The sequence below is a fragment of the Schistocerca americana genome, chromosome X (assembly GCF_021461395.2).
Source record: "Schistocerca americana isolate TAMUIC-IGC-003095 chromosome X, iqSchAmer2.1, whole genome shotgun sequence".
NCBI classification, from domain to species: Eukaryota; Metazoa; Arthropoda; class Insecta; order Orthoptera; family Acrididae; genus Schistocerca; species Schistocerca americana.
The window spans coordinates 766,862,911-766,875,454 of record NC_060130.1 but is presented as its reverse complement, the minus strand read 5'-3'; positions in this window follow the sequence as shown (position 1 = coordinate 766,875,454).

The window sequence follows — 12,544 nt, the reverse complement described above, 5'->3', positions numbered from 1 at the left end:
AGATGGAGAAGGAGCAGGGGTAAGGGAGGCGTTGGGACCAAAACGGGTGATGGGGAGACGGGAGAGGATGTCAGTATGGAGGGTTGGGCTGGGGGAGGAGATGAGAACAGAATCTTGGCGAGGAGTGAGGAGGGAGATGGGGGCACCAGGACAATGCTGGCGAAGGAAGAGGGTGAGGTTCCGGGCTTCAAGGAGAGAGGGATCAGGACGGGAGAGGAGGTAGCGGTAGGAGGAAGGGAGAGAGGAGGAGGATGAGGGGGCAGGGACAGGCGGGGAGACTTCCATGGCATCAAGGGTGGGGGAAGGAGGACGAGGTGCAGCCTTTTTGGAAGCAGAGGAAGCAGGGGTGCCACCGGGGCGCTTGACGGCGGTGGAGGAGGTGTGGGGGATGGGAACAACGGGAATGTGGCGGGGAGGGGCAGGTCCCGGGGCCGGAGTCGGCGCCGGAGATGGTGACGGTGACGGTGAAGGCGACGATGACGATGACGGCGGCAGAGGCGGCGGTGATGGCGAAGGTGACGGGGAGAGCTGGGCGTGGGCAGTGGCCCGACGGGCCACCACCCGAGCTGGAGCTGCAGTGACAGGCTGGGGGAGTGGGGGGAAGGGATCAGAACGAGAGGAGCGGGAGGAAGAAGCGGGAGAGGGGGCGACAAAGATAGAGGGTGAAGGGACAGTGAGGAGAGGTGGAATGGAAGGAGGGAGGTGGGACTGGGCACACCAAGTTATAGTGGTGGAGGCGGCGGAAGGGGAGGTATAGACAATGGCGGTGGTGGTAGTAGTGACAGTGGTGGTGGGGGCGGACATGACGGGAGAGAGAAACAAGAACGAAGAGGAGAGGACAGAAACCGGGGACAGACAAAGAGGAAGACGGATGAAGACGAAGACGGCCGTAGACCAGGGTCAGGACGGCGGCGATGGTGGTGACCAGGCGGCACCGGATGGCACCGGCGGCGGCGGCGAGCACCGGCAGGCGGCGGGCACCGGCGGCGGCGGCGGCGAGCACCGGCAGGCGGCGGCGGCGGGCACCGGCAGGCGGCGACCAGGCGGGGGCGGCGAGCCCCGGCAGGCGGCGGCGGCGGCGGCGGCGGCAAGGACCGGCAGGCGGCGACCAGGCGGGGGCGACGGGCGACGAGCCCCGGCAGGCGGCGGCGGCGGCGGCGGCGGCGGCGGCAAACAGACGACACGGCAAGGATCTTCCACGTCGAAGGCGCACCCTGAGAGTAGCCCAGGCAGTGAAACTCTTCGATGAAGAAGAGAGGGAATCCAACCCTCGAATGTGTAGTTTCAATGCCGAAGCAACGTTTTATTGCACTTGCGAACTCGAGGGTTGCATCAGTATTAAAACACACAACGGTTTCTCTCCGACACACTCTTCTCCCCCTGCTCTGTAATGCAGTTTATAATAATTTGATGAGTACATAGTAAAATAAGTTTGAGTGTGATACTTTGTCCGGCACTGATCGCAATGGAACACGTTTAAAGCAGCAGACACCACGCAACAAGTGTTCACACTGCCATCTGCTGATCATGCGGTAAAACAGGTTGGCGGTACACTTGGCTGCCGATGATGTGGTAGAGTAGGTTGGCGGTTAACTTACCTGCCGACAGATGTCAGCGTCAAACGCTGTCACCCTGAACTGCACTTGGATATAAATTTCAGAAACGAAGGATTGTTATACTGTTAAAAACAAATTAAATTTACTTAAAGTTACACCCATAACACGTAAAGGTAGATGATTTTCCTCAAAATAGGCAAAAATATGAGTGTTCTCACAATGGGTACGTACAAATACGCCTATCAAGTACCACTTTCGTGAAGTGGGATTCATTCGAGGGTTGGATTCCCTCTCTTCTTCATCGAAGAGTTTCACTGCCTGGGCTACTCTCAGGGTGCGCCTTCGACGTGGAAGATCCTTGCCGTGTCGTCTGTTTGCCGCCGCCGCCGCCGCTTGGTCGCCGCCTTCCGGTCCTTGCCGCCGCCGCCGCCGCCGCCTGCCGGGGCTCGTCGCCCGTCGCCCCCGCCTGGTCGCCGCCTGCCGGGGCTCGCCGCCCCCGCCTGGTCGCCGCCTGCCGCCACCGCCGCCGCCGCCGCCCGCCGCCTGCCGGTGCTCGCCGCCTGCCGGTGCTCGCCGCCGCCGCCGCCGCCGCCGCCGCCGCCGCCGCCGCCGCCTGCCGGTGCTCGCCGCCTGCCGGTGCTCGCCGCCGCCGCCGCCGCCATCCGGTGCCGCCTGGTCGCCACCATCGCCGCCGTCCTGACCCTGGTCTACGGCCGTCTTCGTCTTCATCCGTCTTCGTCTTTGTCTGTCCCCAGTTTCTGTCCTCTCATGTCCGTTCTTGTTTCTCTCTCCCGTCATGTCCGCCCCCACCACCACTGTCACTACTACCACCACCGCCATTGTCTATACCTCCCCTTCCGCCGCCTCCACCACTATAACTTGGTGTGCCCAGTCCCACCTCCCTCCTTCCATTCCACCTCTCCTCACTGTCCCTTCACCCTCTATCTTTGTCGCCCCCTCTCCCGCTTCTTCCTCCCGCTCCTCTCGTTCTGATCCCTTCCCCCCACTCCCCCAGCCTGTCACTGCAGCTCCGGCTCGGGTGGTGGCCCGTCGGGCCACTGCCCACGCCCAGCTCTCCCCGTCACCTTCGCCATCACCGCCGCCACTGCCACAGTCTTCGTCATCGTCGCCGTCGCCTTCACCGTCACCGTCACCATCTCCGGCGCCGACTCCGGCCCCGGGACCTGCCCCTCCCCGCCACATTCCCATTGTTCCCATCCCCCACACCTCCTCCACCGCCGTCAAGCGCCCTGGTGGCACCCCTGCTTCCTCCGCTTCCAAAAAGGCTGCGCCTCGTCCTCCTTCCCCCACCCATGATGCCATGGAAGTCTCCCCGCCTGTCCCTGCCCCCTCATCATCCTCCTCTCCCCCTTCCTCCTACCGCTACCTCCTCTCCCGTCCTGATCCCTCTCTCCTTGAAGCCCGGAACCTCACCCTCTTCCTTCGCCAGCATTGTCCTGGTGCCCCCATCTCCCTCCTCACTCCTCGCCGAGATTCTGTTCTCATCTCCTCCCCCAGCCCAACCCTCCATACTGACATCCTCTCCCATCTCCCCATCACCCGTTCTGGTCCCAACGCCTCCCTTACCCCTGCTCCTTCTCCATCTCCTACCCGCCAACCCCAACCCCCGCGTCGCCCGCCGACCCTCACCGCCGTGATCACGCGGCTCAGTCCGTCGATCACGGAGGAGGAGGTGTTGGCGGAGCTCCAGGCACATCCCACGCTGGAGGTGCGGGCAGTCCGCCGCATTTTCAACTCGGCCGGACCCACCCGCCTTATGCGGGTTTTCTCTGAGGACGCCCCCTCCATTGACCGTCTCCTGAAGGAGGGTGCCCTCCTCTTCCACCAGCGGTACCAGGTCGACCCTTCCCGTTCCCCTCCTCAATCCCTGCGCTGCCAGAGGTGTCTGCGCTATAATGCGCACCCCACAGCTGAGTGCCGCGAGGCCCCCACCTGCCCGCATTGTCGGCAGGCGCACTTCCTCCGGCAGTGCCCTAACCTCCAATCCCCTCCCTCCTGTAATACCTGCAATCTCCCTCATCCCACCTACTCCCAAAAGTGTAAAGCCCGACCCCCTCCAACCACTCCTGAACTCACCGTGCCTGTCCGTCCTCTGGACGCCCCCACCCCTCCTGGCAATTCCCTTCGTCCCCCACCCACCGCTGAGGACATCATCAGGTTCCTCACCATCGTCCTCCAGAATGTTCATCCCTTTCAGCGCCCTCACACCCTCCAGCAGATCTCCCTTGCTGCCCGTTCCATCTTCCAACTCAAGATGTACGCCACCTACTCCAACAACCAGGCCCATTTCACCTTCTCCCGTCTTGACACCCTCGTTTAAATCCCAGTCATGGCGCGACAGCAACGTATCCTTTTCAACAACATCCGCTCCCTTCCCGCCAACAACAACCTGTTCCTGCACACCCTTGCCACCCACCGCGTGGATGCCTTCCTCCTCAATGAAACCTTCCTGCAACCTCAACACACAGTCCACACTTCGCCCTACCTCCTCCACCGCTCCGATAATCCCCTCCCGATTGCGCGTGGCGGAGTTGCCATTGGTCACCACCGCCAGATCCCCGTTCGGCTCCAACCGCTCCTTCCCGACCCCACCGAACACCTGATCCTTAGTCTCTTCTTCCCCGGCCTTACCGTTACCTGCGCCACCATCTATGTCCGCCCCAACGCTCCTATTCCCTTCGACTTCCTCTCCCACGTCGATCGTACCTTTTCCTCCTACGTGATCGCCGCCGACCTCAACATCCATAGTCGTTCCGCTGCCCAGTTACGGCGATGGCATCGGTTCCTCTCCACCCTTCAAGGTGACCTCGTCCCCATCCCCCGGCATACCCGTCCTGAATCCAACTCCACTCCTGATGTTATCCTCTCCTCCCCCAACCTCCTTGGCCGCATCACGGTGGATGTCCTGGAGCCTATTGGTAGCGACCATCTCCCTGTCCTCCTCACCGTCTCAGACGGTCGTCGCCCTCGCCCCGACCCTCGTACTGACCCTCCCCCTAAGTATGTCCACGACTATTCCCGAGCCGACTGGAATGCCTACCGGGATACCCTTTCCACCCAGGTCGATAGCCACCCTCTCACCTACCACCACCCTGACGATGTCACCCATGCCGCCTCCTTTCTCCAGCGGACCTTGTCTGAGGCCGTGGAGGCCCACGTTCCTACTGTCGCCATCCACCCCCACCGTCCTCCCTTACCCCCACAGGCCGTTCTCCTCCTCCGTGAATCCCGTCGTCTCTACCGTGCCTTCCTCCGCACGCGTGACCCGGACACACTACGACGCCACCGGCAACTCCAGCGACACGTTCGTAATTTGCTCGCGGCTAAGAAACGCCGGGACTGGCGACAGACATGCACCCGTTTAAATGCAACCCTACCAATCAACTCGTCCAAGTTCTGGTCGGCCTTCCGTCGCCTTACCGGAACTAAACCCTCCCCCTATTATCCTCTTCTCCATGATGATCACCCTTTCCCTGACTCCCTTAGTAAGGCCAATCACTTTGCCTCCTACCTCTCCGATGTATTTTCCGTCCCCGATGATCCACAGTTCGATTACTCCCTCTTCCCAGATATCCGCGATCGAACTGACGCCTCTTCCCCTCCCCTCGCTCCTGGCTTCCAGTACTTGGACAACATTACACACACGGAACTCAATGCCCCTATCACTACTCAGGATCTCATTGATACACTCCGCACTAAACGCAACACCGCTCCTGGTCACGATCGTGCCACCTACCGTCACCTTCGTGAAGCTCCTGTCTCTTTCCTCTCCACCCTGGCCAGGCTCTACAATGTAGTCCTGTCCACCGGTTACTACCCCGACCTGTGGAAAACCTCCCGTATCCTCATGTTCCTTAAACCTGGCAAACCGCCGTCCGCCGTCTCCTCCTACCGTCCCATCAGCCTTACCTCGGTCTTCAGCAAGGTCCTAGAATCTATACTCACCCGCCGCATCCACCAGCATCTCCGCCAGCACCGCCTCCTTCCCGTCACCCAGTGTGGCTTTCGGCCATCCTTCTCTTCCGACGATCTTCTCCTTCACCTCACTCATCTCCTTTCCGAACAGCTTAATTCCCGTCGCTCCGCCATCTTCCTCTCACTTGACCTCGAACGCGCTTATGACCGCGTCTGGCATTCCGGTCTCCTCTTCAAGCTCCAAACCTTTGCCCTTCCCATTAACTACGTCCGTCTGATCGGTTCCTTTCTCTCCCGCCGTCCTTCCTATGTCACCATCCATAACACCGATTCCTACACCTTTTTCCCCTCCGCCGGTGTGCCCCAAGGCTCCGTCCTCTCCCCCCTTCTGTACCTTTTGTACACAGCGGACATGCCGCCGCCGTCGCCCCCCGTCCACCTCCTCCAGTTTGCCGATGACACCGCCTTCCTCGCCCTTGCCCCCACCCTGCAACGCTCCCAACGCCTTCTCCAATCCCATCTTGACCGGTTCACCGCTTGGTGCAACCAGTGGTTGCTCAAGGTAAATCCCTCCAAAACCCAGGCGATCATTGTAGGCAAAACCACCCCTTCCTTCCGCCTCCTTGATTTCTATCTCACGGTCTATGGCCGTCCTATCGCCCTCACTCCCACCCTTAAGTACCTTGGCGTCACCCTCGACCGTCGCCTCTCCTGGACTCCCCATCTCCAGACAATCCAAGCCAAGGCACGTTCCCGACTCCGTCTCCTCAAGCTCCTTTCCGGCCGCACGTGGGGTCTGGACCCCTCCACAATCCTCCACACCTATAAATCCCTCATCCGCCCTATCCTTTGTTACGCCCATCCAGCCTGGATCTCCGCCCCCCCTACCTTCTATAAATCCCTCCAAATCCTTGAACGCCATGCTCTCCGCCTTGCCTATCGCATCCGTCTCCCCTCCCCCACGCGGATCCTGTATGATCTCATCCCCTTCCCCCACCTCCTCCTTTTCCTTGAAAGGATACGTATCCTGTACACCTCACGTAAACTTGATCCTCCTCACCCGCTCGTTTCCCCGCTCCTCTCCCACCCCCGCCCGCTGCCGCGCCTGTATTCGCACGTCCCACCCGGTCTCCATCTCTCCACCCTCCATACCCTCTCCCAAGGTGGCTTCCGCCAGCTCCCTCTCCCTGATGATGTCCTCGTCCCCTCCATCTACCCCTCCTATCAACCTTGACCCTGCCCCACCCCCCACTTCCCGTGTCCTTTCCTTTCGGCACCCTCCCTCCCTTCTCTTCTCTTCCCTTCTTTTTCCATCTCCCTGTCCCCTCCCTTCCCCCTCTACCCCCGGGCTTCCTCTCCCCCTTCCTCCCTCCCCCCTATCTCCCCTGCCCGTGGCATCTCTGCTCTCCCCTCTCGCTCTCCCACTCCCCTTCCTCCTCCTCGTCTCTTGGCAGGTCCCCGGACTCGCACACGTATAGTGAACATTCGCGCGCCGGAGATCGTCGCCTCTTGTGCTTCGTGTGTGTGACGTCATATAGTGTTTTTGGTGTCCGCCGTCCCACTCCTACGTTCACTTGTGCCGTCGGACTCACCAGTGTTTTGTGCGCCGTGCCAACGTGTTTTCAGTGTTGTTATCGTCACATGTGAACGACTCCGTGTTTTTTATGTCTCTGTGACCTCTCTCTTTTGCCCGTCACTTTGTTCATCGTCATTCACCATGTTTTATACTCTTGTAAAACGCTATGGCTGAAGAGCGGCGTAGTGTGCCGCTGCCAGCCTACCTGAATTCCAGGTTTTAAAATAACAATAAAGTAAAAAAAAAAAAAAAAAAAAAAGTGGGATTCAGCGGTTGAATGTGACGCCAAAGTGACATCCAGCTAAACCCGAACGTTTTGTTTGGGAAAGCTATTTGGAATACAATTTTTGGAGAGAGGATGAAAGATCCTCTTATATTTTGAATGTAAACGGTAGTGAGTTGTCGTCGATGGTGTAGAACACCGTGAATCAGTAAAATGAAGTAACAGAAACGTATTGTAGTTTCAATGCCGAAGCAACGTTTTATTGCACTTGCGAACTCAAGGGTTGCAACAGTGTTAAAACACACAACGGTTTCTCTCCGACACACTCTTCTCCCCCTGCTCTGTAATGCAGTTCACAATAATTTGAGCCGGCCGAAGTGGCCGTGCGGTTAAAGGCGCTGCAGTCTGGAACCGCAAGACCGCTACGGTCGCAGGTTCGAATCCTGCCTCGGGCATGGATGTTTGTGATGTCCTTAGGATAGTTAGGTTTAACTAGTTCTACGTTCTAGGGGACTAATGACCTCAGCAGTTGAGTCCCATAGTGCTCAGAGCCATTTGAACCATTTGAACAATAATTTGATGAGTACATAGTAAAATAAGTCTGAGTGTGATACTTTGTCCGGCACTGATCGCAATGGAACACGTTTAAAGCAGCAGACACCACGCAACAAGTGTTCACACTGCCATCTGCTGATTATGCGGTAAAACAGGTTGGCGGTACACTTAGCTGCCGACAGATGTCAGCTTCAAACGTCTGCCGATCATGTGGTACAGTAGGTTGGCGGTTAACTTACCTGCCGACAGATGTCAGTGTCAAACGCTGTCACCCTGAACTGCACTTGGATATAAATTTCAGAAACGAAGGATTGTTATACTGTTAAAAACAAATTAATTTTACTTACAATTACATCCATAACACGTAAAAATAAATGATTTTACTCAAAATTGGCAAAAATATGAGTGTTCTCACAATGTGTACGTACAAATAAGCCTATCAAGTACCACTTTCGTCGAACTGTATGAACTTTTCGCCTTGTTTCTCTCTAAGGCTAGGCGCGCACTGGCGATTTTCCGTCGTGCGATTTATTTGTCGCAAGAATGAAACACAGTGGCTCGAATAGGAGCGCGCGCACGTGCGACAAAAAAGTAGCGGCGATTTAAAAGACGCAACCGGCCCTATTTCACGCGCGACGCGATTGTCGCAGGTGTGGAATGATTCACTAAGTCTGCGAGTTTATCGCCTGTTTTTTTTATTATTTGTTCTCTTGATCTTTGTCACAATTCACAAAATCTGTCGGCTGAAGAGCGGCATACTAAGCTGCTGCCAGCCCGCACCCTTCGGGGGGGGATTGAAATTCAATGAATGAAAAAAAAAAAAAAAAAACCGGAATGAATGGTCGTGGATGTAACGTCGAAACGTCGAACGCCTTAACTTGAACGTTTTAGTTTGGGGGAGGATGACAACATCTTCTCAATTATAGAAATTTAACATTGGTGAATGGCCTTTCGTGGAGTTAGGCAATATGATTCGATTTCTACGATTTAGTATCGCATTTCGAATCGATTCGTTCAAGATTCTTACGGAATGCAAAGAGTTCTACATCTTACAGATGGCAGGACATGTCTGAAATTGTCAATGGGGTTAGAATCGAACTGTCGTGTTAAGATATGCCAGAAATAGTTTATTTATGAGTAAACACGCATATGACGTTACAAGTGTGATTCTCGATCTATACGTGTAATGCCTTAATTGATGAAAGGTCACGTTTGATTTGATTGCATCTATTGTTTTATTTCAGTATGCAAGGAAAGAGGAGTCGATTTGTGCGAAAGGTGGTGCAAAACTACGTGGTGTGCCAGTTTGGTTGCGTGGCTTGAACGTATCTAACTACATACGTCTGTTTTATAGTAACAAAATCTAGCAGTGAGGCAGACGTGGTTTGGCTCATATCATCCTATGTTTTTCTATGCTAAGATGTCTTTCCAAGTCCAGATGACCCTTGTAATTCATAACGCAGCTGACAGCCCTCCCACAAGGCAAACTTAGCTTAACTTTCATTTCTTCTAAATACAAAGCATATTTATTTTGCTTTTAATTTGTCTGAGAACTTGCCGCTGTCACTACTACTTAGGTGAGAAGACGACACCGCCAAGTGTCAGCTCGGTTTTCACGAGTAATATTACGGCCCACGAACTTCGTTATTCGTTCCGAGCTTCCCTTGTTCACACGCTTCCTCCACTTGACTGCCATCTGGCGGTCGTAATGACGATTCGTCCGTATCACGATTCGATTCCTACGATTCTTTATTTAGAGCCGTTCAAATGAACGACTCATTCACGAATCGCCACAACTCTACGACTGATATCTTGTCCAGTGATGCGGATGAGTAACTGAGTTACTCGTCCTCAGCTGCCAGTGTAGGAATGGGCTAATCTGCGATTTTCCGATATCACTCATTTCTGTGAATGAATGCTACTTTTCGGTAATTGCGACTTGTCGTAGTTAAAAATCTCAGTTAACGAATTCACAACTTTCTGTGACTTGCGAGATTTCTGCACGTTATGCAATTTCTGCGATTTATCACCGTAGATGTTGCACTGTCATTAGTCGCAAGAAAGAAGTGAACTGTGTCAGTGCAACCGAGAAATATGTTCTTGCCTGTGCAGGCGATTGTTTGTGAGGGCCTAATGTAACGTTTCAGTAGCCCAACTGACAAAAAGTTACCTAAAATGGTATTATTTATATTACCAACGAGTATTCCTTTGTTGTTACATGATACATGACTCACAGACAAAATTTCATCTCAACAAAACTCTTCTTCCTTTGGCTTTAATTTTATATTAATGGCACAAATGTGAAAATATTGACAGTGTGATGTTGAGAATCATAAAACAAATTACCACAGTACCATATAAGTTCATGTTTAGAATACGAATTCTAACGACGTTGTTACGTTCTCAAGTATCAGAGCCACTTTGTCAGTCACACGATATAGCGATAATTCATGAATACTGGTACAGTGTGTCATTGAAGTCATTATGTGATTTGAAAGGGATAACAGATTAATGTGAACTGTACCGTGAGTAAATAATGTAAATTCCATTCTCACCTTTCATCCCATACCCCAAAATTTCTGCCATGTATTTAGTGATAAGACTTGCTAGAGTGTGATACTGATCCGTCCAATGTTGTTTGTGATGACAGACTAACCTGTAGCGTAGCCCGAGGTCTAGGTTAGGTTGGAAGGTTGCGTGTTTTAAGGTTGATGATGTGCAAGTGAAAACAGTGGAAAGCACTGATCTTACAGTTACAAGTTGATATTTGGAACAGTACTAATGCAATATTTGAAAAGACAAACGAATAATTTAAATCCGTATTGTACTGTCGGAAAAATATACATCTTGGGAGTGCAGTTGTTACACACTTGTAAAAGTTACATAGTAGACACTAGCATCCCTTTTTAGTAGTTTATGTACTATATATGTGTGTAATACGCATTAAAATACTCATCAGAGCCTTATCCATTGCCTGTTTTTTAAATTACCCTGCAGTTTTAGCTTTTATGATGAAGAGTGTGTTTAAATATGTCTGTTAGCATAATTTTTATTATGATTTCCTTCCCCTGCCCTATATGGACAGGAAAGGACTTGCATTGGAGCAATCCGCCGCTCTTCAGCCAAGTGATACATTTAATAAAAAGAGGAAAAGGAGACATATAAAAAGCGATATAGGGGGACATGAGAACATAGTAAGGAGAGACATTGGAGGTTTAAATATACATGTACACGAAGAATTTCATGGGGACGGTTAAGAAAGTCCACAGAAAGTTTAAAAAACGCAGTGGGCGATTAGCGTAGCACGTAAAAAAGTCCACGCACAAGTGAAAAGCTGGCCACAGTATTAAAACACTCCAGAACGACGACACTGCACGAGACAAAGCACACAGGATGAAGAGTAAAAACTACCAGGAGGGACCTGCCGAGGGAGGGGTGACGTGAGAAGAGGGAAAAGAGAGGACAGGAGGGGGCAGAGGGGGAGGGAGGCTGGAAAGGGTGGGAGGGAAAGCAAGGGGGTCGGGGTCGCACAAAGGGGCAAGAGAAGGGCGGGGTGGGAGGTGGAGAGGGAATGCGAGTCAGGAGGGAGTGCAGAGACGCGGAAAAGGGAGGTGGTGGAGGAGGGAGGAAACCACCACTCAGGGGAAGGGGAGAGGGAGCCCTGAGGATGGCGATGGGAACGATGGGGTTAGAGTTGGTAGGAGGGGTAGATATAAGGACGAAGTTCATCATCCATGAGGGTTAGGTGCTGGAAGTTGCATTGAGAGAGAGGGTGGAGAATGTGTAGGTGGATAGAGAGCAGGGTACCATGGTAAAGCTGCGGCAATGGGCTGGGGGTAGACAGGACAGAAGACACCAGGGGTTGAGGGGGGAGGGGATCGAGTCTGCAGACGACATACAGGGTGTGGATGTGTTCAAGGAAAAGGAGAAGATGTGGGAAGGGGATTAGGTCATACAGGATCCGTATGGGGAACGGGAGGAGGATACAGAAGGCAAGGAGGAGTGCATCGCATCCAAGGATTACGAGCAGGGGCGGTTCTAGAAGTCGTTCAAGGGGGGGGGGGGCTGATTGGGGAAGGGGGGGATTGGGGGAGTGGAATATCACCTAACAAAAGGAGAGTTGGGGTCGTCGCCGAAAAATTGGTAAACTTAGGTGTTGCTTAAAGTAGTTTTTGGTAACTGTTTTGGAGTTCAACATAAAAGAAACTTATTTTCTCATGGGAGATTTTATAAATTACATAAACCATGAAAAAGGACAACTTACAACAAATAAGTTTTCATTATACACTCCTGGAAATTGAAATAAGAACACCATGAATTCATTGTCCCAGGAAGGGGAAACTTTATTGACACATTCCTGGGGTCAGATACATCACATGATCACACTGACAGAACCACAAGCACATAGACACAGGCAACAGAGCATGCACAATGTCGGCACTAGTACAGTGTATATCCACCTTTAGCAGCAATGCAGGCTGCTATTCTCCCATGGAGACGATCGTAGAGATGCTGGATGTAGTCCTGTGGAACGGCTTGCCATGCCATTTCCACCTGGCGCCTCAGTTGGACCAGCGTTCGTGCTGGACGTGCAGACCGCGTGAGACGACGCTTCATCCAGTCCCAAACATGCTCAATGGGGGACAGATCCGGAGATCTTGCTGGCCAGGGTAGTTGACTTACACCTTCTAGAGCACG